General features: G+C 42.9%; 1 protein-coding gene across 1 annotated transcript in view; it reads right to left on the reverse strand.

Annotated features, from left to right (window-relative positions):
* The window catches only part of LOC126161680 (inactive ubiquitin carboxyl-terminal hydrolase MINDY-4B), a 234535-nt gene that overhangs the window by 208492 nt on the left and 445 nt on the right, over positions 1 to 25598 (reverse strand). The window lies entirely within an intron of this gene.

Below are 25598 nucleotides of genomic sequence, written 5' to 3' on the forward strand. Positions count from 1 at the left end.
TAATACTGAGATGTACTGATTTGTGTGTTTTGATTTAAAGCACGTGATAATGCGGTGACGTACTCCCGAAATATGTTGTGGTAAATATATCACACATTCATTACTAGCTCATGAGATAGTTGACGATGGCTTCACAACACATACTGGGAAAATGCCTCTCATTAAATCCTAATCGTCTTGGTAGTTTTTATGGGATGAGTGCATAAGAGTTTGACAAATATTATTGTAGCCGTAAGCAGACATCTGACGAACTTCCTAGACTGGACTTGCTAAAGCATGTTGGTGCGGGAGCTCTCGACCGGGAGTTGGCGGTATGTTGGGAGGAGTTTACGTGTCATCGTATAGCCGGCAGAGGGAGGAGTGGCGGTGGACTCGTGATTCGTGACCACTTAATTGTGTCAGTTTCCCGAGTTAACTCGCAATCCTGCCTGCAGTATCTGAAAGAGTGAGGGAATATAAAACTATTAATGCTGATCCATCTGGGGCAGACGTTAGTATGCAGGTCAAGTTTCGCTCAAGTGCTTTACTCTCTTCACGCTATGAAAAAGTAATAAACATGATTTCACTCTGCTCACTTTTGCTAAAATTAATAATATTAATCAGAATTAAGACAACACTGATTTCGCTAAGGAAAGATGCTCAGTGGTGCATACACATCAAACTTTTCCACCGAAGTCGGTTAATCCCCAGGGGAGTTTCCATTCAGCAATAGCACACATTTATTAATGATATATTGACTAAGGGGTAAGCATCAGTGGCACCCACCTATTCCCACAGCTTGACACAAGGGTAGTGAGTACGTTCCTGCAGCCTCATCGCAGTCAATGATAATTTTTTTCGATTACCTCACCAGTCTTACGACTGATTTAATGCTGTCCACCATCTTCTCCTACCTCATCCTAAGGTTTTCATCTCTACGTAACTGCTAACCAGAGATCTTCTATACCCTGTTTTGTATAATGTAGACTTTATCTCCATGTATTACTTTTCATCTCTACAGCTCCTACCGATGCACAGCTAACAATTCCTGGATGCCGCAGGAGATGTACCATTAAACTATCCCTTTCTCCTCGCCTATTCTTTTCAGCATTTATTTAATTCACACTTTATCTGTCCTGTTTACCTTAACATTCTTCTGTAGCATCACATTTCAGATACTTGCTGTTTCTTCTTCTCTAAATTTCCGATAGTCTATTTTTCGTTTCCATTCATTGATGTGCTTCAGATGTACGGTTTTACGAACTTCTTACCCATTTTCATATTTATATTTGATATCAGTAGGCCTCTTTTATGGAAAAAAGCTTATTCGTCTGTGCAAGTTTACTCCTGATACATTCCTTGTTTCCGCCTTCCTGTGTAGTGTTGTTTCACAGATAGGAGAATTCTTTAGTTCTTCCGCTACTGTATTGTCCTCATCGTTCATTTTAAGCAAGTCGTTTCCTCCTGTTTGCTGCCCTTCATAACTTCCCTTTGTCCACCCTGGTGCTGCGTTATACCACAACTATGCTGTCCGTTACTTTGAAGCAGATCTTCGTCCAAATTTTTCTTTCACTTCCTTCATTACCTCTTCGACGAGCAAGTTGAACACCAATCGTCGTAAACTGCAGTCCCGCAGTACGCTCTTCTTAACACCAGCTAGTCTTTTTGGGATTTTTATATGTTTTATGTTATTCGTCTTTTTCTGTGCTTTAACCTCACTCTTCTTAAGATGATGAACATCATGTTCCATCTTAAACTTTCTGAGACTCTCTTTAGGTATACAAATGCTAGCAAAGCCACGTGATTTTTCTTCAGTCTGTCTTTCATTACTAAGGGGAACGTGAAAATTGCTCCTCTGATATACTTTCCCTTTCTGAAATCAAACGGATTCACACACGGCACTTAATTTTTTTTTTTCTTTCTGCACTTTGTATATTATTCTGGTCAACAGTATATAAAAGCGCCTTGTCATAATAATCGGCCGATATTTTTCATTCGCATTTACATTCACGTGTCTTCTTTGTTAACGTGAAACCCGATGGTAGGCCAGCCATTTCAAAGATTTTTGACAACTCAGAAAATCTTGTTCTTACACCTTTGATGAATTACAATAATAAACGGTATATTATCGATAGCTGCTGACTTGTTTGGGCTCACATTATTCAGTGCGCTCCCAAAGTCCGATTGCATTAATGGATCATCTGTTTCTTTCACATCAAATTTCTCTTCCTATTCTGTTATACATTAAAACAGTTCGTCCGTATCGTACAGACGTTCGATGTATTAATACTGCATTTAATATAGGTTTTCCACCTACATCTCATAGGTTAACTGCTGATTAATGGTTTGAAGAACCTAAACATCTAATGTCAATACTCAGTTATTCAGTCCCCCCCCCTCCCCCCAGGAGGGAATATACTGCATTTAATATAGGTTTTCCACCTACATCTCATAGGTTAACTGCTGATTAATGGTTTGAAGAACCTAAACATCTAATGTCAATACTCAGTTATTCAGCCCCCCCGCCCCCCAGGAGGGAATTTGTTTACACCAGCTGTCTGTGTCTAGAGCTAACCCTATGCGCAAGAGTGAGAACGTTTTCTAAATGTTTGTGTGACGTGTATCAGAGGCGGGACATGGCTACCAACCCGGTATTCACCTAGTCTGATATGAGAAACCGCCTAAAAACCACACACAGCAAGGCTAGATCACCAGCTCACGTCATCAGCCCTAGTCCTGCTTGCCTCCCCGTGTCCTGTAAGCGGCGCGTCAATGTGCTATGCGAGCAGGTCATAGGTTAACATCTTTACATCCTTGTGTTCAGTTTTCATGTGCTCCATGTCAGACCTTCCTAAAGTCATATATTTTTCAATATATTTACATTTATGTCTCACCCATTCCGATTTAGTCTGTTTTTTTCTTTGTTAATTTGATTCCTCGGTATCCAATATTTCTATTTTTCTGCTTCGTTCTTCAGATTCACGCGTTTTCTTCTTCAGTCCATATTTCTCGTCCTTGGTCAGTGCCTAGAAGATTTTTTTTTTTTTTTGAGTCATCAGTTATCTGACTGGTTTGATGCGGCTCGACACGAATTCCTCTCCTGCGCCAAGCTCCTCATCTCAGAGTAGCATCTGTTACTGGTACAGGGATGCGTATTCAAATACAGAGATCTGTAAACAGGCAGAATACGGCGCTGCGGTTGGCAACGCCTATACAAGACAACAGGTGTCTGGCGCAGTTGTTAGATTGGTTACTACTGCAACAATAGCAGGTTATCGAGATTTAAGTGAGTTTGAAAGTGGTGTTATAGTGGGCGCACGAGCGATGGGACACAGCACCTCCGAGGTAGTGATGAAGTGGGGATTTTCCCGTACGACCATTTCACAGGTATACCGTGAATATCAGGAATCCGGTAAAACATCAAATCTCCGACTTACCTGCGGCCTGAAAAAGATCCTGCAAGAACGGGACCAACGACTACTGAAGAGAATCGTTCAATGTGACAGAAGTGCAACCCCTCCGCAAATTGCTGCAGATTTCAATGCTGGGCCAGCAAAATGTGTCAACGTGCGAACCATTCAACGAAACATCGTCGATATGGGCTTTCAGAGTCGAAGGCCCACTCGTGTACCCTCGATGACTGCACGAAACAAACATTTACGCCTCGCCTGGGCCTATCAACACTCACAATGGACCATTGATGACTGGCAACATGTTGCCTGGTCGGACGAGTCTCTTTTCAAATTGAATAGAGAAGATGGATACAACCTCATGAATCCATGGACCCATTCCGATGGGCAATTCCAGCAGGACAATGCGACACCCCAAACAACCAGAATTGCTACAGAGAGGCTCCGGGAACAGTCTTCTGAGTATATACACTTCCGCTGGCCACCAAAGCCCCACAGACATTAACATTATTGAGCATGTCTGGGATGGTTTGCAACGTGCTGTTCAGAAGAGATCTCCACCCCCTCGTACTCTTACGTATTTATGGCCAGCCCTGCAGGATTCGTGGCATCAATTCCCTCCAGTACTACTTCAGACATTAGTCGAGTCCATGTCATGTCGTATTTCGTCACTTCTTCGTGCTCTCGGGGGCCCTACACGATATTAGGCAGGTGTATCAGTTTCTTTGGCTCTTCAATGTATATCCTCAATTATTTGTTGAATGTATCCCAATCTCTGTCTTCCCCTACAGTTTTTACTCTCTACAGCTCTCTCTAGTATCATGGAAGTCATTCACTAATGTATTATCATATGTCCTATCACCTTGTATCTGTTAGTGTTTTTCATATGTTCCTTTCTTCGCCGTTTCTGCAGATAACTTATTCATCTCTTATGCTAATAGTCCGCCTAATTTTCAACATCCTTCTATAGCACATCAATCTCAAATGTTTCAATGCTTTTCCGGTTTTTCACAGTCCGTAATTCACTACCAAACGGTACTGTTGTCCAAACGTACATTCCCAGAAATTTCTTCCTCTAATTCGTGTAGGTTTTTTTTTTTAGCCAGGAATGCCCTTTTGTGTTGACTAATTTGCCTTTTATATCCTCCTTCCTTCGTCATGTGTGAAGCTTTAGTTTATTTCATTTATTGATTCTTCAATATACAGATTGAACAGTAGCGGTGAAAGACTTCACCCGTATCTTTCATCCTTTTTAATCTGAGCTCTTCATTCTTAGTCATCTTGTCTTAGTGTTCCTTCTTGGTTCTTGTCCGTATTGTATAGGCCTATTACCTGTTCTTCCCTGTAGCTTACTCAGACACTTCTCAGAATTTCGAACATCTTACAGCATTTTACATTGTCCAACCCTTTTTCTAGGTGTACAAAACTGTGAGTTTTCTAAAGTCTTGCTTCCACTACCAAGCGCAACGTGAGAACTGCCTCTCTGGTGCCTTTACGCTTCCTAAACCCAACCTGACAGTTATCTAACAGATCCTCAATTTCCCTTAGCATTCTTGTGTTGGGTTGTCTCATCAGTTCGTTTGCTTTTCGTTACAGTGCTATCACAAGTAGCGCCAGGGAAACAAGGTCGAGCACAAAGCAATGAAATAAGGCGGGACGGTTCTGTAAACAAACTGTTTATTTCCTGCAGTATATACCATTATTATTGACAACATAGTGCCATTTCTCTGGAAGCTTATATATGCCATTCTTCCAGAACGAGGGTTTTTCCAACTGATGAACTCTTCGAAGTTCATTCTGCAGTCCTCCAAGGAGGCGAGGCGTTTCCCATTCAGGAAATTCTGCAGGGAACGGAATAGATGGAAGTCGGAAGGGAAGCGTCTGGCGAATATGGCGGATGGGGTAACTCAGCTCACTCAAAAGAAAGCAGCTTTTGACGGGTCAGCATAGAGACATGACGTCTCGCGTTGTCGTGGTGAAAGACGCCATCGTGTCCCAAATCCGGTCGTTTCTTATCAGTGGCTGGGTTGAGACGATCCAACTGCGACCAGTATTTCTCGGAAGTGACTGCCTCATTTGGAAGAAGTTCGTAATACAGAACGCCTTTGCAATGCCACCAGATACATAACAGAACCTTTCTGGGATACAGCCCTGGCTTAGGAACCGACAGTGATGTCTGCCCTGCCGTGAGCCACGATTTACTCTTCCGGGCTTTGTTCTACACGATCAACTTCTTATCTCCAGAGCAGTTGCAGAAAACGAGCATTCTCATCGCATCTCAATAAGGAGTCACAGATGGACACACGCTGAATCAAATTCGCTTCACTCATTCCATGAGAAAACCACACATCGCGAATTTTTACGTAACCTAGGTTCTTCAAATTCCTGGCTACAGTAGCACGAGCGACATTGAGCTCATATACTAACATCTGCGTTGTCATTCGTCGATTGTTGACTTTCGTGTCATTAAGCTGTTCCACGTCCGTAACAGTTGGCCGTCCGGATCGAGATCTGTCTGATAGGGCGAAATTGCCAGTTCGAAACAGGCTAAACCACTTTTGACATATTCGAGCCGTTGCTGCATCGTCCCCGTATACAGCGCAAATCTTCTGTCGGCATTATGAGGCTATTTTCTTCTTACGATAGAAAACAGTGTAAGATGTCGGAAATATTTCTTCTTGCTTTCCATATCTTGCAAACACACGTTCACGCTGCTCCATCCAACGCCAGGCACAAACACACACAGACAATGGGGGGGAGGGAGGGGGGGGGCATGACGCACACAGACAATGGGGGGAGGGAGGGGGGGGGGCATGACGCTTATGAGACACACCAATATATACGAGTATATTTCTTCTCAGCAACTTGGATGCACGAGGTCTTAAGATGATTGTGCGATTGTTCTCAAAATTACCTGCCCATCTGCGGACTGTATGCATAATACTTATAGAATGTCTGATGGTGTACATCCAGTCTCATAGGTTGTACACACCAGCCTGGAAAATCGTTTGGTTGCAGCTTCCCCACAATGTTTTCAAAAATTCCGATGGAATTTCATCGATCCCTTCTGCCTTATTGATAGTAAGCCTTCAAAATCCTTGTTACATTCTAATACTAGATCTCAAATGTCTTCCATATCTACTCCTATTTCTTCTTCTATCACCTCATCAGACCATTCCTCCCTCTCGTGGTGGCCTTCAGTGTACTTTTCCCATTTATTCGCTCTCTCCTCTGCGTTTAACAGTGGAATAAGCAATTAACTCTTGTTGTTTTCTGCTCGTGCTTTTAGTTTCACCTAAGGTTGTTTTGACTATTATACATACCAAACCCGTCCTTCGACTACCATTCCTTCTTCGCTTTCTTCACATTTTTCCCGAAGATATTTCTCGTTTGTTTCCCTGCACTTACTATTTATTTCAGTCCTAATTGACTTTGCTGTAGTCCTGTGTTTCCTCGAATACTGTTGTACTTCCTTCTTTCGTCGATCAGTTGAATTACTTCTTCTGTTACGTAAGGTTTATTGTTTGTTACGTTCCTTGTACCTGTGTTTATCTGTCCAACTTCTGAAATCGCCTTTTTCTTCCTCTCCAACTCAACTGTCTTGTGATATTCATTATCGCAGTATCTACAGTCTCAGAGAATTTCTAACGCATCTCATACTTCTTCAATATTACGAGATCCCACTTCTTTTCAAGTTGCTACTTGAGGACTATTCACTTAAACTTCATTCTACTATTCTTCGTTACCAAATTGTGATATGAGTTTGTATCTGCACCAGGGTACGTCTCACAATCCAATATTTGATTTCGCAATTTCTGCCTGACCTTGATATATTCCATCTGAGCCTTTTTCACGTATACATCCTCTTCATGTGATTTTTGAACACTGTATTCGCTATTACTGGCTGAAACTTATTGCAGAAACCAATATAGTTTTTCTCTTCTCTCATTCCTATTACTAAGCCTATTTTCTCTGGTGACTCTTTCTTCTATTCCTTCCGCTATTGCCGGGTCCCAATCCCTCATAACTCTCCCTTTATATAGACTGCTGAATGACTAGTTCAAGATTCTGATATACTTTTCCTATCTCTAAAAATTTTGCTTGCAACGTTGGCATGTATACGTGATCTATCGTTATTGATGTAGGTTTGACGTCAATTCGGATGAGTTCATAGTATCTCACCTACCTATTCACATCGAGCCCTACTCCTGTTATACATTTTTCTGCTGCTGTTGGTATTTATCCGTATCCGTCTGACCAGAAATCTTTTCGTTCTTTCCATTTCCCTTCACTGACCCCCCCCCCTCCCTCTCCCTATACCTAGATAAACTCTTAACATTTCCCTTTTAAGGTTTTCTGGCTTTAATACCACGTTAATACTTGTGACATTCCAAGCCCTGATTCGTAGAATGTTACCCCTTCGTTGGTTATTTACTCTCTTTCTCATGGTCACCTCCTCCTTGGCAATCCCCTCTCGGAGATCCTAATGCGAGACTAATCCGGAATCTTTTGCCAATGGAGATGTCATTTATGACACTTTTTCGTTTACAGGCCACATGTCTGTGAATGCACGTTAAGTTTTTTTTATGCCGAGGTATCCATTGCCGTTTGTATTCTCATGCCGTTTATTATTCCGATTCTTCCATCTTTTGGGTCAGTTTCTAACCCTTTGGGCAAGAGGTTGCTCTGAAACTCTGTCCGCTCGTCCGCTCTCTTTGACAAGACCGTTGGTACAACGACGGGTAACCACGTGAAAAACGCATTGAGGCTGAACAGCAGAACCGACTGTGAACGAGCTGGTATCAAGGACCCTAGAGTCTTCACACGTTACTCCGTGTTAAAAACTATCATATCCAATGGGAAAGGGAACACATGGTGTCATTACTTACTTGCATTAATAGAGAATTTCGGTTGCAGCGTAAGTGGAGCAACACTAAAGAAAATGGAGAACGTCACACCATGAAAACCTTACCGAACGAGGCCATACTTATGGTCCAGTATTGGAATACCTGTGCAGTATGGTATTTATAATTTCATCCTAGTGCGACATTATTTTCAGTGTAGGAAATCCATGGTGTGAGTGCGTGATGCGTAATGTGTGTGTTTAACAATAGTGGAATTTTTAGGTGGAGATCACAACATAGCACTCCCTGAGGAAGTGCAGAAGCAGCGTATCTTCTTTCAGACTCTGAGAAGGTCGGATCTTTGTCATGAAGAACACTGGGGAGTCATACCGACAAATCGTATAGATAGTTGGCTACACTCGTAGTTCAATGACTGCAGAACGATTGGTGATCGGATGAACTGAAGGCAACAGCTTCTCATCTCGAGTAGCCATGTGTCCTCGCAAAGGGACTGCACAAGGAGATCGTAGGATTGTTCGTCTGGCTCTCACCAGTAGGCAGATGACAAAAGCTGAAGTTCGGGCAGAGGTTACAGGAAAAGTGTCGCTGCTAAACGTGAGGTGAGGAACAGATTACTCGAAATTAGGTTAAGCTGTCAAATTTTTGCGGCGTGTCTGTCAGGATTTCATGCATTTTCAGCCGTTCTAATAAACGAAATGAACTGCGGCAATGGCGATTTAAACCACCTTGTGAAACAAGATGGACTTTTCATTCACGCGCTATACAAATAATTATTCTTCGCTGTACAGAACTGAAAGTAGCATTTAATGATGTGATAAACAATGAAGGGTGGGATGATAATTCTTTACATCAAACAACTGGGCTAAATAGTATACTGGATGATCAAACTTTTCTTTTTCTACTGCAGTTGTACAGTTAGATTTTCCAGCAAAGAAGTATCTTGTTAACATCTTGCAGAGTAAGACTGTGGGAATAAGACGCTGTAAGCTCGAAACTGAAAACTGCGTTAAGGCCGTTGAAAGACTAAGATATGAGGAAACTATTTCGAAATGCACAGTGTAACCAAGAACAGAAGTATCTGAAATTAATTTTAACGAAACAGAAGCAAGTATTCAGAAATTGAGAAGACTAGTATTCGAAATACTTGACGCAGTAGTAGTAAACAGGGAACTAGATTGCAGGACTTTCATGAAACAGATTTTACAGAACATGAAAATGTAAAAAAGTTCTCAGGTTATAGTAGGCCTATGCCAAACACTTTCTCTATACGTGAAGTTGAAGAACTACGTGAAATGTATCCTTTCTTGAGAGAGGAAAACTGAAAGGACAATTTTCGCTTATTTACAGTAGTGAGGATCAACGTCTACAGTCTCAGGACCTCCTTAAATCCATTATAAACAATAGATTAAAAAACGTGTTCTCTGTATGTGTGAAATTACTGTAGTTGGTTTTTGCAATTCCAGCAACCACTGCGTCTTGCAAATGAAGCATGGAACATTAAAACTTGTTAAAACCTACCTTCGCCACACAGTGAAAAGTGACGGACTGTCAAAATTGGCGAGTTTCGATATAGAGGAACAAAAAAAGTCACGCTTCGCTACTGCTTCTCATAAGTTTCTTGACCTGAGTACCAAATGGCACATTCCTACACGATAATGCAAGATTCCGCGCTATAATTAAAATCACAGGAATGTGAGGATCCTTGACTGACCTGCCTTGTCCCCTGACTTGTCAACCATAGGACATGCTAGGGATGCGATGGGAAGACGTATAATTCCGCAAGCCATCATATATTTCAGACATGCAAGAAATGCCTCAGGATGTTTGCTTCAATGTCACAGTGAATACAAGAGTGTATTCGTGTCTATGGAAGGCCACATCTGTGACCGATGATGACGGCCCTCAGTTCCGAATGGAATAAAATTATATTCATTTAATAACCATTGTGTGACGAACATCTCCATAAAGTTTGGTAAATATCGGACTGGTGGTTAAGCGAAATACACTTTCAATAAATTATATGTTACAATACCGAGAGTTTCCCAGACAACTGTAAACAACAGAGGATGCTGAAGAACGTGCCAGTAGAAACGTAGGAAGGTCGATCGTGTAGAAGATATTGAAAAGGGACGTAACGCGGCCCAACAACCTAGAAGATTTTAACTTTGTACGGATTCCTATTAATGATATCTCGCGAGAAAGACTACGAACGTCAAATTACAGAGGTTCCAGGTCACACGGAGGGCTAGCAGCAATCGTTCTTCCCGAGGACTATTCGTGACTGGAACACATGGGCGACGTTGGCAGCCCTGGCGCAGACCGCACACGATTCAGTATTGAGCTCGTGAAGATAAGTAGTTAATTCTGTAATAACAGTCGGTTAAGTTAATATTACACCGCAAAGAAGATAATTAGAACCTATTTGAGCTTATCTACTCAAGGTTATTTCAACGTATTTTTCGATAAAAAAGAAAAAGAAACATATCCTAAGCGCCGGTTTCCGTGCACTTTAAAGGTAGGTTTCCATACAAATTTAAGAAGTGAAGAATTTAGGTTGTTTTGGTTACACATATATTTCGTAGTGCCGTATCTACTCGGGGAATTAAAGGATTTAAGTTCTATTTTTTATTCCTTTCAAAACTAGTAAAGCCCATATCCCGCATACGCGATCTTAGGCCTTATACGTCCGGTGTACAAGTTTTGAATTTTAACATTATTTTAAGGACATTACGTTACTATATTTATAGTACATATATATTAGTGTTCCACAAAACTTTAGTGACTCTTGTATTCTGTAGTTAATAGAATATTACTGTTATTCTCTAAATAAATTCTGGAAAAATATTTTAAGCAACCATGAGAAAGAAGTGTCTGAGCTGTCATAGGAAAGTTAGTTCTGGGGTGCCATGCAGCTATTGTGACAGATGATTACTTTGGGGGGAATTTAGTGGCATAGGAATTGGGTAAGTAAATGGGTCTCTTCAAGGTATTGCAAAGTATGTTCAAGGGATAGGAAAATAGCTGAACAGGAAAGGAAAGTAGAGCCATTAAGGCTGAAACGATAGTGTAGGGAGGAATTGATGATGATAAGGAGGGGGTGGGGGGGGGGAGAAGGGTGAAAACAGGTGGGAAGTGATATCAAGAAACAGGTGCCACAGAGAGAACAGTATCTTATAATTTCGTCATTGGCAGAAACAATAGCTTTGCCTTGCTACGTGATTTAACTAAGGAAGATGCCCAGGTAGATACAAGATTAGTTAATAATCAACAAACTTTCTCCAGGAAAGGAGAAATTAGAAGGAAAGTTCTGTTCTCAGGTGACAGCCATGGAAGAGGTGTGGGCCAGATCTTGAAGGAAAAATTAAATGACTGGTACGAGCCCACAAGTTTTTTTTCAAGCACAGTGCATGTCTTAGCCAAGTGATGGAGGGTGTGGGATCGTTGTGCAAGGGTTTCACAAAGCAGGATCATGTTGTGATAGTGGTTGCAGCAGGAAACACTATTCATAGGGATCAAGGCTACAATATTGGGTGTGACGTGGTAAAAATAGTATCTGCAACGAACAGTACAAATGTTGACTTAGTTCCGGCTTTCATGAGGTATAATCGGCCCCAACTGGACAGCTCTGTCAGGAGGATCAGTACGGAGTTAGACCAGCTGCTTCGGGCAGCTACTTTGTCAGGCTAGGTTTAGTTCTTGTTGATGGTATTGACAGGTGGGACTTCACAAGGCAAGGCCTGCCAGAGCACTGAAACTCATAGGAGTACCTCTCTTTTAGGCTAAGATCAGTTTCCAATGATTAAATATTGATTGAAATGAAGCTTAATGAGAAGCGCAGACAGCAAGTACTAGAGATGTTAAAATATCATCAGATTCTCATAAAAGTACAGTGAAAAATAATGTTAGTATAGAATGTAGATTAGCTTTTTATTTGTTTTGAAGATTTAGAAACTGAGGGCTGGAGCAGACGTGCTACGACTGTCTGAACATCACATAGTCATACATATGGGAAAGGTAAATATAGGTGGATATAAGCTTTCAGCAAATGTAAGTACAGACACTATGCAGATAGAAATTACCATATCTGTCAAAATTTGTTATAGTGTGAAAAATTTAGAAACTAAAAAAAATTGTGTGGAGCAACATATAGAAGCATGTGTCTGTGAGCTTAAACTAAATAATGGTATTTTAATAATTGCAGCTGTGTATATGTCCCCACTGGGAAATTTTCAGCTGTTTCTGAAAAACTTGGATTCTTTGTTGTGCTACCTCTCAGAAAGGGGGAAGCAAATAATTGTTTGTGGGGATTTCAACGTAGATTTTCTCAAAGAGTCTGATAGAAAGTCTGACCTTGAAGAAGTACTTGATTCTTTCAGTTTGATATCAGTTATTGATTTTTCCTATCTGGGTAGTACAGGAAAGCAGCACACTGACAGAGAATGTTTTTATAGACCAAGACAAATGTAATCAAACAAAAACCTGTCCTGTTAAGAACGGTCTTTCTGGTCACAGCTAGTTACAATATACGACATAGCTTCATACATCATGCAAAGTGGTCATACATCATGCAAAGTTAACAACTGAAAATTTTAGGGAAAGCTTGCAAAAGTTAGACTGGGGGGAGGTGCACAGGGAACCTGATGCTAGTTTAATATTTGACCTATTTCATGATGCCTTTATGAGTATATCTGAAAATAGTTTTCCTGAGAAAACAATGAAACAAAATTATAAGAAACCATCTACAAAGCCACGGCTTATTAAAAGGTTAAAAATATATTGACACAGAAAAGGGAATACATCTTATAGCTAAAAGGAGTAATGAACTAGAAACAATGAAACATTATAAAAACTACTGCATTGTATTAAGAAAGGTAATGAAAAGGTCCAGACGACTGTGCATTATGTCTGAGATTAGCACCTCTGGTAGTAAAATTAAAACAATTTGGAATATTGTTAAAAGGGAAACAGGCAGCTTAGCGCACAGGAAGATTTTATTTCTGTCAAAGCCAATGAAAAGTTTGGTAACAAAGTGTCAAAAGTAGAAAATGTTTTTAAAAATAATTTTTAAGTGCTTTAGAGAAAATAGGATACAGCAGCCCATTAGAAAATGCAAGGCTGTATGTAGAGGAGGTAATACCTATGCAATTAGATAACATTGAAGATCAACCCACCCCTCCTACTGAAATTAGAAAAATAATAAATTCACTCAAAAGTAAACCCTCACATGGAATTAATGGCATTGTCAACAGGGTACTAAAAGCTTGTTCCCAAGAGATAAGTAGGATTCTCAGCTCACTGAAACAGGTTATTTTTCTGGATAGATTGAAATATGCTGTTGTTAAACCATTGCACAAAAATGTGGATAGGTCTTATGCTAACATCCACCACCTAATCTCACTTCTGACAGATTTATCCAAAATTCTTGAAAAAGTAATGTATTCAAGAGCAGCCACACATATGTGTAAAGTACTGAGTACTAACTGCCAAGTACTAACAATATGTCACTTAGGTTTTCAGAAAGGTTTCTCAGCAGAAAATGCAATACACGCTTTCACTGATCAAATATCAAATTCTCTGAATAACTGCCCATCATTCATTGGGATTTTTTGTGATCTCTCAAAGGATTTTGACTGTGTGAATAACGAAATTCTTGTAAATAAACTTTAGTATTGTGGTATGAGTGAGACAGTGCACAAACATATTTAACTGAAAGAATGCAGAAGGTTGAAATTAACAGCACAGATAGTCTGCAAAAAATCAGGGGTAACTTATTGTTCTTAATGTATTTAGTGATTTGCCACTTTGTATTGATGAAGATTCAGAACTAGTTCGTTTCGTGATATACAAGTATATTAACCACAACCAACAAACAAGAATTAGCTAAAAAAATTGTAAATAATGTCTTTCAAAAATTATTAAGTGGTTCTCTGCAGATGGGCTCTCACTAAATTTTGAGAAAACTCAGTATATACAATTTTGCACAAAAATAGGTATAACACCACTGATAAATATAGACTTGGAAGAGAAGACTGTTGCTAAGGCAGAATATCAAAATTTGTGGGTGTGTGCATTGATGAAAAATTCGAATTGGAAGAAACACTTTGATGATGTGCCGAAATGTTTAGTTTCATCTAGTTATGCGGTTAGGGTTACTGCAAATTTTGGTGATAAAAATATCAGTAAATTAGCCTGCTATGGTTGTTTTCATTCAATGCTTTCATATGGCATCATATTTTGGGGTAATTTATAATTAAAAGAAAAAGTATTCATTGCACAAAAGCCTGTAATCAGAATAATGGCTGGAGCCCACCCAAGATCACCTTGCAGACATTTGTTTAAGGAAGTAGAGATATTCAAAGTACCTTCACAACACATACACTCCTGGAAATGGAAAAAAGAACACATTGACACCGGTGTGTCAGACCCACCATACTTGCTCCGGACACTGCGAGAGGGCTGTACAAGCAATGATCACACGCACGGCACAGCGGACACACCAGGAACCGCGGTGTTGGCCATCGAATGGCGCTAGCTGCGCAGTATTTGTGCACCGCCGCCGTCAGTGTCAGCCAGTTTGCCGTGGCATACGGAGCTCCATCGCAGTCTTTAACACTGGTAGCATGCCGCGACAGCGTGGACGTGTACCGTATGTGCAGTTGACGGACTTTGAGCGAGGGCGTATAGTGGGCATGCGGGAGGCCGGGTGGACGTACCGCCGAATTGCTCAACACGTGGGGCGTGAGGTCTCCACAGTACATAGATGTTGTCGCCAGTGGTCGGCGGAAGGTGCACGTGCCCGTCGACCTGGGACCGGACCGCAGCGACGCACGGATGCACGCCAAGACCGTAGGATCCTACGCAGTGCCGTAGGGGACCGCACCGCCACTTCCCAGCAAATTAGGGACACTGTTGCTCCTGGGGTATCGGCGAGGACCGTTCGCAACCGTCTCCATGAAGCTGGGCTACGGTCCCGCACACCGTTAGGCCGTCTTCCGCTCACGCCCCAACATCGTGCAGCCCGCCTCCAGTGGTGTCGCGACAGGCGTGAATGGAGGGACGAATGGAGACGTGTCGTCTTCAGCGATGAGAGTCGCTTCTGCCTTGGTGCCAATGATGGTCGTATGCGTGTTTGGTGCCGTGCAGGTGAGCGCCACAATCAGGACTGCATACGACCGAGGCACACAGGGCCAACACCCGGCATCGTGGTGTGGGGAGCGATCTTCTACACTGGCCGTACACCACTGGTGATCGTCGAGGGGACACTGAATAGTGCACGGTACATCCAAACCGTCATCGAACCCATCGTTCTACCATTCCTAGACCGGCAAGGGAACTTGCTGTTCCAACAGGACAATGCACGTCCGCATGTATCCCGTGCCACCCAACGTGCTCTAGAAGGTGTAAGTCAACTACCCTGGCCAGCAAGATCTCCGGATCTGTCCCCCATTGAGCATGTTTGGGACTGGATGAAGCGTCGTCTCACGCGGTCTGCACGTCCAGCACGAACGCTGGTCCAACTGAGGCGCCAGGTGGAAATGGCATGGCAAGCCGTTCCACAGGACTACATCCAGCATCTCTACGATCGTCTCCATGGGAGAATAGCAGCCTGCATTGCTGCGAAAGGTGGATATACACTGTACTAGTGCCGACATTGTGCATGCTCTGTTGCCTGTGTCTATGTGCCTGTGGTTCTGTCAGTGTGATCATGTGATGTATCTGACCCCAGGAATGTGTCAATAAAGTTTTCCCTTCCTGGGACAATGAAGTCACGGTGTTCTTATTTCAATTTCCAGGAGTGTATATCCACTTATGAAATTTCTTATTAATAACCTGTTCCAGCTTAAAAACATTAGCAAAGTGCATAGCTACAACATTAGAGCAAAAGATGATCTTCACTGTTCTCGGTTAAATCTGACTTAGACGCAGAAAGGGGGGAATTATGCTGCTACAAATATCTTTGCTCATTTACCAGATAGTATTGATAGTCTGACAGATAGTCAACTAGCATTTAAAAACAAATTAAAAGAATTCTGAGTGACAACTCCTTCTCCACAACAGATGAATTGTTAGATATGGAGTAGTAAATGCAAAAAAAGTAAAAAAGATGATATCGTCTAAAGAAAACTTATGTTAAACTGACGCGTTCCACATCATTACGAAATGTCATATTCATGATCTACGGAACAAGTATTAGCGTAACGCAACACGAAAGTGGGGGTGTGTGCCCTCCATCACACACCAGAAGTGACCCGAGGAGTATGCGAAGTGTGATTGAAAATTACAGTGAATAATTTTTTTACGAACAAAACAATAAAGTTCCATGGAATTGTTTTAATTTCCTTCAAAGTACCGTCTTGGCTAGTAGTGCATTTATCCCAACGTTGAATCCATGACTGGAATCATTTCTGAAAGACTTCTTTTAGAAGGACACTCAGTTGCTCTACCGGGGTCCTCTCAGAGTCAGAAACGGTGTGAAAACGTTTTCTTTTAAGCAAGGTTTTAATTTTTGGGAAGAGCCAGAACTGACATGGTGTTAAATCTGGAGAGTGAGGTTGATGTAGGCAGATAGGAACACTTTTTCCGGTCAACAACTCAGGAATCAGAAGTGAGGTGTGACAGGACTCGTCGTGATGGAGACCCTTGGGTCAATTTTTCTGATCTCTTTCCTCATACATCTTCTTGTAGATGTTGCAGTACGCTTTTTTAAAATCCGGCGTTTACAGCTATTCTCCTTGGAAATACAGTGAAACGCCAAAGAAACTGGTATAGGCATGCGTATTCAAATACAGAGATCCGTAAAAAGGCAGAATACGACACAGTTGTCGGCAACGCCTATGTAACACAACAAGTGTCTGGCGCAGTTGTTAGATCGGTTACTGCTGCTACAATGGCAGGTTATCAAGGTTTAAGTGAGTCTGAACTTGGTTTGTAGTCGGTTCACGAACGATGGGACACAGCATCTCCGAGGTAGCTATGAAGTGGGGATTTCCCGTAAGACTATTGCGCGATTGTACCGTGAATAACAGGAATCCGGTAAGACATCAAATCTCCGACATCACTGTGTGGCCGGAAAAAGATCTTGCAAGAACGAGACCAACGACGACTGAAGAAAATCGTTCACCGTGACAGACGTGCAACGCTTCCGCAAATTGCTGCAGATTTTAATGGTGGACCATCAACAAATGTTAGCATGCGAACCACTCAAAGAAACATCGATATGGGCTTCCAGAGTCTAAAGCCCACTCGCGTACAATTGATGATTGTACGACACAAAGCTTTACGCCTCGCGTTGGCCCGTCATTGTATCGAGCGGATGGACGTGTACAGGTATGGAGGCAACCTCATGTATCCATGGACCCTGCACTTCAGGGAGGGGACTGTTCAAGCTGATGATGGTGATGATGATGGTGTTTTGTTTGTGGGGTGCTCAATCTGCGCGATCGTTCAAGCTGGTGGAGCCTCTGTAATGGTGTGGGGCGTGTGCAGTAGGAGTGATATGGAGACCCTGATACGTCTAGTACGACTCTGACAGGTGTCACGTACGTAAGCATCCTGTCTGATAACCTGCGACCATTCATGTCCACTGTGCATTCCGACGGACTTTGCCAATTGCAGCAGGACAATGCGACATCCCACACGTGCGGAATTGCTACACAATGGCTCCAGGAACACTCTTCTGAGTTTAAACACTTCCGCTGGCCACCAAAGTCCCCAGACGTGAACATTATTGAGCATGTCTGGGATGCTTTGCAACGTGCTGCTCGGAAGAGATCTCCACTCCCTCGTACTCTCACGGATTTATGGCCAGCTGTGCAGGATTCATGGTGTCAGTTCTTTCCAGAACTACTTCAGACATTATTCGAGTCCTTGCCACGTCGTGTTGCGGCATTTCTTCGTGCTCTCGGGCGTCGTACACGATATAAGGCTGGTGAATCAGTTTCTTTGGCTCTTCGATGTAACTCTGATTACACTATGCCCTCAATACGGAGCAAAACAATGAGCGCGACTTGGATATTCGATTTTGACTGACGTGTCTCTTAAGGGCGACGAGATTCATTCTAGTTGCAGTGTCTTTTAAGGGCGAGGAGATTCATTCTAGCTGCAGTTTTGGACATGAAGTCAGAATCTGAATGAGGACGATCCTTTCAACCTCGTGCAAACTGGCACTCGATTTTCATGTTTTTCATCACTCAAAAATATGGGGACAAATTTTGCGCTCACTCTTCTCGTTTACAAATTAGCGGTTAAAATGATTTGCACTATCTTGAAAAGGTGATAAATTATTCAGTACGCTATCGAATAATTGTTCGCCTGTTTGAACAAACAATTTTTAAGACTTCTTGCACATTTTCATCTGTTTTTGAGGTTAATGGCCGTCCCGAACGTTGCTCGTCTTATAACGACTCAGTTTCACTTTTAAATCACTCATCCCACTTTCAAACAACCTTCGGAGTTACAGAATTATAGCCAAACAACAGTTTCAACTCTTAATGAGTTTCTTTGGCACTTTCGTGCAACTTGAAACGGAACATAATGTCCACGCGTTGTTCGAAATCCGTGATGGGCGACAGACACGGTCAACACAACCTCACTGTAGCGTCTCTGGACGCTGGATGACAAGTCAGAACATGTTACAACTTGACGCTGCCTGCTTCCATGGATCAGGCTATTGGACAAATTACATCAAATGGTTGTAACGTCAGCAATTGTTGCTAAAAAATTCATTCACCGTATTTTTTGATCACACCTCGTGTATGTAAATGCAGAAGTAAAATAATTCGTATTAAAAAGACATGGGTGACACTGAATAAGGAGCCCGCTCTTCATCAGTGCTGCAATTCCATAAGCCGTCCCTGACTCTCTCTCCTCTATCCTTCTGGAGTACAGCAATAAAACTATAAAGAAGGGAAAATCCTGAAAATGGTAGCTCTCTCAGGTAGGCTAAGGAGAAGTTCACGAAAGAAGTGCACTATAGCTGTTACAATACGTCGCTGAAGCGTATTGCAACTCTCGCGACAGTGTGCTGGAAATGAGCATTTAGCTGGAAGTAATCACACTTTCGTTGCCGGCACCACCCCGCGACACGAGGACGAGCCGCAGATTAACGGTTGCGGGAGTAACTTTGGTAATTAGCGGGACCCAGCGAAAGCTCGCGTGGCGCACGAACCGGTGCGCTCCACCTCACCTCACTTCGCAGGAGACAGCTGGGGACGGAGATTGGCCCCCGCTACGTACTGCGGCATGCCGTTGTAGGCGCGCCACTGCCAGATTTACGGCTCTGCTACTCGAGCTCTTGCCTTCCGAGGGCTCCATTAAATGTGCACACGCCTTCGCATTATAAGGCTGCAGTCGACTGTTGAAAAGTAGCCCGGAAATATACACTACTGGCCATTAAAATTACTACACCAAGAAGAAATGCAGATGATAAACGGGTATTCATTGGACAAATATATTATACTAGAACTGACATGTGATTACATTTTCACTCAATTTGGGTGCATAGATCCTGAGAAATCAGTACCCAGAACAACCACCTCTGGCCGTAATAACGGTCTTCATACGCCTGGGCATTGAGTCAAACAGAGCTTGGATGGCGTGTACAGGTACAGCTGCCCATGCAGCTTCAACACGATACCACAGTTCATCAAGAGTAGTGACTGGCGTATTGCGACGAGCCAGTTGCTCGGCCACCATTGACCACGCGTTTTCAAATGGTGAGAGATCTGGAGAATGTGCTGGCCAGGGCAGCAGTTGAACATTTTCTGTATCCAGAAAGGCCCATACAGGACCTGCAACATGCGGTCGTGCATTATCGTGCTGAAATGTAGGGTTTTGCAGGGATCGAATGAAGGGTAGAGCCACGGTTCGTAACACATCTGAAATGTAACGTCCACTGTTCAAAGTGCCGTCAATGCGAACAAGAGGTAACCGAGGCGTGTAACCAATGGCACCCCGTACCATCACGCCGGGTGATACGCCAGTATGGCGATGACGAATACACGCTTCAAATGTGCGTTCATCGCGATGTCGCCAAACACGGATGCCACCATCATGATGCTGTAAACAGAACCTGGATTCATCCGAAAAAATGACGTTTTGCCATTCGTGCACCCAGGTTCGTTGTTGAGTACACCATCGCAGGCGCTCCTGTCTGCGATGCAGCGTCAAGGGTAACCGCAGTCATAGTCTCCCAGCTGATAGTCCATGCTGCTGCAAACGTCGTCGAACTGTTCGTAAAGATGGTTGTAGTCTTGCGAACGTTCCCATCCGTTGACGCAGGGATCGGGACATGGCTGCACGATCCGTTACAGCCGTGCGGATAAAATACCTGTCATCTCGACTGCTAGTGATACGAGGCCGTTGGGATCCAGCACGGCGTTCCGTATTACCCTCCTGAACCCACCGATTCCATATTCTGCTAACAGTCATTGGATCTCGACCAACGCGAGCAGCAATGTCGCGATAAGATAAACCGCAATCGCGATAGGCTACAATCCGACCTTTATCAAAGTCGGAAACGTGATGGTACGCATTTCTCCTCCTTGCACGAGGCATCACAACTACGTTTCATCGGGAAACGCCGGTCAACTGCTGTTTGTGTATGAGAATTCGGTTGGAAACTTTCCTCATGTCAGGACGTTGTAGGTGTAGCCAACCTTGCGTGAATGCTCTGAAAAGCTAATCATTTGCATATCACAGCATCTTTTTCCTGTCGGTTAAATTTCGCATCTGTAGCACGTCATCTTCGCGATGTAGCAATTTTAGTGGCCAGTAGTGTAACAAATAGCTCTGAGCACTATGGGACTTAACATAGTAGTGTAACATATTCCCGACGTATTGTAGGTGACCAACACTGTTAGATATTTTTTTGTGTTCGTCTATAGTCTCACTTTTATTTTGTCAAATTACAACTGATTTCATCAGATGCTGACTATCGACCTCGGGGCCCCGTGTTCGGTTCTTGGAGCGGTCGGGGATTTTTCTCCGCTCGGAACTGTTAGTGCGTTACTTCAACACCATCGACACACAAGTTGCCTAAGTGGCGTCAAAGCACCCGGTGGCCTGAATCACCAGAAGGACTTCCGGTCAAATATGCGATGCACACATTTCATATCGCTGCCGGTTTCGATACCAAATCCCAAAGCCAGGAGCATTGTTCTTAAGCGCTCTTATCTGTGTGTGTGTGTGTGTGTGTGTGTGTAGTGTGACACCTATTTAAGTAAGCCAGTTGGACGACTGTGTGCCAGAGAATGACACTTGGAACGGAAACTTATAGACATTTGACAAAATAAAAGTGCGACTATGTACTACAGGAAGTAATTTTTTCAAGGCGCGCCTAATTTGCAACATGTTTTTAATGTATACTACTGTATAAAGAGAAGACGTTGTTTAATGTTTTTAGCGAAAATTTCGACAAGTTCTTGACCGATTACTTAAATTTTACACCTCCTCTAGTAAACCTCTGTGTGGAGATTGGCTACGTGAAACATTGTTTCGAAAATTTCTTGAAATTCTTGACCAATTTACTTCAAATTTTTATACGATGCTCTGATAAACATTCGGGCAGATACAGCCCCTATATTTTTAAATGTGTATAATATGTAGGTTGATTCAGCTGCCCCTACCTATGGACTTTATGCAACCCGTAACACCTTAAAAAACCAGGTGTGAGAGTTTCATCATATTCTCTCGCTCACTATCTCGTTAGGCACAAACTATCAGTCCTAAAAAAAGAACAGGACCTTTTTGTAGGAAATTTAATATAGCTAAATTTTGTACTGGGATACAAAAGTGACCTTCAAATGCATTTTTCTGGAATAACTCGAAAAATGTGGCCTCCAGCGAACGTGTAGCTCAGTACAAAATTTAACTACGTTAAATCTTCTACAAGAAGTTCCTGTTGATTTTTCTTGGAGGACTAATCGTCTGTACTTAACGAGCAAAAGAATATGAAAATCTTGTTGTTGATATTTGAAGGCGTTATGGGTTGCATTAAACCCATCTTCATCATCATTCATCCCCATTACGGTTGGGGGAAAGCAACGGCAAACCACGGCGGTGTGGGTCTCCCTCGTCGTTCCCCTACGCTCTGTCAAGAAGCATGGGATTTCATTTCCGGAAAGATGATTTTTATTTAATACTGTCATGGTTCATTGTCCTAACATTAATTTTTAAATACCGTTGTGATGGAGAGCAACGAGTTAACCTGTTGATGCCAATACGGTGATGCCATTGACCAACCGGCATTAAAGCAGCCTTAAATGCTTATCACATGTTCAATTATAGAACCTGGGTTTATTATAAATTTATTACGTGAAGTTCGATGTCTTATAATGAATCATTTTATCACCAAGCCCATACAGGCACTGGAGGGGGGGGGGGGAGTTGTTTTGGGAGAAGAGACCAAACTGCGAGGTCATCGGTCTTATGGGGTTAGGGAAGGACGGGGAAGGAAGACGGCCGTGCCATTTCAAAGGAACCATCCCGGCATTTGCCTGGATTGATTTAGGGAAATCACGGAAAACCTAAATCGGGATGGCCGGACGCGGGATTGAACCGTCGTTCTCCCGAATGCGAGTCCACTGCGCCACCTCGCTCGGTACAGGCACTGGAATACAGATCCTCGGACATGCATCACGCTGTTAGCAACGAATCAGCGATCACTCATTACGCCGATTCCTCCATTAGCTCACATCATTAAGATAATTAGGCTTTCTCTCCTTGCCAGTAATCAATGAGATAACCTATATACTTTTATTTGAAATGAAACAGGAATTATAAATGCGACATCCGCACAGAAACACTGACGAAAAAAGGACGAAGAAACAGATCGGAAAGGGAATTTAAAAAATGACGTACAGAACGCTGTATACAATGGCGCCCAACTTCACGGCGTGTTCCTTGGCTTCCGAAAGACATTCGATACATTGTCGTTTAGTGAGGAGAATACGACATTGCTGAGCAGCAGACCAGGTTTGCGATAGGATTCACGTCTTCCTTGCAGGTAGAACACGTCGTACATAATGGGGTGCCATCGACAGGTTTAAAAACAGTTCTGGGAGTATCCAAAGAGGGTTTTATAGGGCCATTAATGCACGTTATATAGGGGGTGTTACAAAACGATACCTACAGACTTCGAGACATTGCAGAGACCGTCGCGAGGAACAGATTGAGGTAGGAGCCTGGGTCTGGAAACGTGATCCAACGATGCTACAGAGAGTCGAAGTTATAGGAGGTGACGCCTGCCGCTAACCGACCCCTTCCACAGCAAACGTGACTTTCTTTCTACGCTGTAGGATCATAAGCGAAACGTCTCGCAATGTTGTATGGTTATTTCTTGTTCAGAGATTGCGACTGATTGCCACGATCGGCAGTGGAGAAGATGGAGTTAGCCGCTGCGTAGACAGATCTTTTCTCTCACGAATGTGATGCTCTCTTGCCTCGTTGGATGACTGTTTTAGACACACGTTTCCGTGCAGAGACTATTTTTCTCTTGGAACCGTCTAAAATCTCCAGTGTTAATCTCCAGTGGTTTCAATATATGCGGATGGAAACTTGTGTCCAAAACTGTCACCCACTGAGGCAACAGAGCATCGCATTCATAGGAGGCAATTCGTTTCTACACAACGGCTAGCTCCATCTTCTGCGCTGCCGATCGTGGCAATGATTCGCGATCACTGAATAACAAACAACGTTTCTAGGTGGTCCGTCAGCGTAAAAAGTCGCGTTTACTGCCGAAGGGGTGGCCTGTTGAGAGGCTGTGACGCCGGCGCCTATAACTTCGACGCCCTGTAGCATTGTTGGACGACATACGCAATTTGTTCCTCACGACAACCCCTACAACCCCCTGAAGTCTGTCGGTATCGTTTTGTAACACCCTGGATATAACTGATCTAAAAATCTGTGAGGTATTCACGAACAATGCTGTATTATACAGGCAGAGCGCAGTCCAAGAAAACTGTAACAAAATGCAGGAAGACCTGCGGAGTTACATTAGTTGGTGTGCGGACTAACAAGTGAACTTGAACATAAATGTCATGTAATGTGCATAAACCAGTCCCCACCCACACCCACACCCAGTCCAAGAAAACTGTAACAAAATGCAGGAAGACCTGCGGAGTTACATTAGTTGATGTGCGGACTAACAAGTGAACTTGAACATAAATGTCATGTAATGTGCATAAACCAGTCCCCACCCACACCACACCCCATCTCTTTAAAGAATGTCTCTCGTATATGAAATAATAGCATTTTTAAATTTTTCAACGCGGTCGATAAATATATGAAATACTGGAAAATAAAATTTTTGTTGCCCCTATGAGGCGTTAGATAGGCAACCTGCAACAGGATCTGGGTGATCGTTTTAGCCGTTTACTAATTTAAAAAAATTGGTCTGATTTCTGACGGAGTGGTGCCTTTCTTCGCCTCATGATTAGTAAGGGGAGGGAGGTTGGCTGTCGTTTAACCCCAAGAAAGATTTCCGGTATTGAAGTGATAGCAGGCTTAGTTTACTTGGATTCGTCCTGGAGGGATCAGAGCGAAGGAAAATCTTCACTCCTATCTAGGAATGAATCCGGGATTTCCTCCGCCGGCGTTTAGAGCTCCACCCACTAGTCTAACAAGGCCACTGTTTGCTAGTTTAGCTAGGGAAAGTGATTCACTGTGGCATTAGCAACAAACTACTAGTAACACTAACTACTGTAAAATACCGAGGAGAAACCGTCCAAAGTACCGAAGGTGGAAGGACCAGCAGATAGGAAAAGCAGATAACAGGCGAAGATTCATTGGAAGAATCGTAAAGACATTTTGTCCTATTCATGAAGGATGTGGCTTGCAAAATACACATCAGTTTGTGACAATTACCTGATTGGAGTGGCAGGAGAGACTGAGATGATGCAACGAAGAGCGGCACGTTTCTTCGCAGATTCGTTTAGTAAGTGCGAAGGCGTCCCGAAGATACTCCAGACACGTCGTTGAAAGACGCTGCAAGAGAGGCGTTCCAGTGGAACATCGATCAAAACGCTCAAAGTCGTCAGCTACCAAAATTCGACCCCAGTTATAATAATCACAATGATTCAAGCAATACTTTCCCTAAAATCAAGTTAATAGTTTTTTGAACACTTGTGGCCAATTCGCCACTCATTGCACACACGGATCTCCCTCCGCCACAGCCGGTCACACGACGTTACTCATCCTGCCTACCAGTACCCCTTCTTCTTTTCCCTGGCAAGCCCACTTTCTAACCACCAAGTCCATTCCACACACGTGCCAGAGATAAGTCCCAGAAGCTGTCATGTTATATTGTGCTATGAGATCATGCGCGTCACAAGAACGTACTACGGAG

This window comes from Schistocerca cancellata, chromosome 2 (assembly GCF_023864275.1).
Source record: "Schistocerca cancellata isolate TAMUIC-IGC-003103 chromosome 2, iqSchCanc2.1, whole genome shotgun sequence".
NCBI classification, from domain to species: domain Eukaryota; kingdom Metazoa; phylum Arthropoda; class Insecta; order Orthoptera; family Acrididae; genus Schistocerca; species Schistocerca cancellata.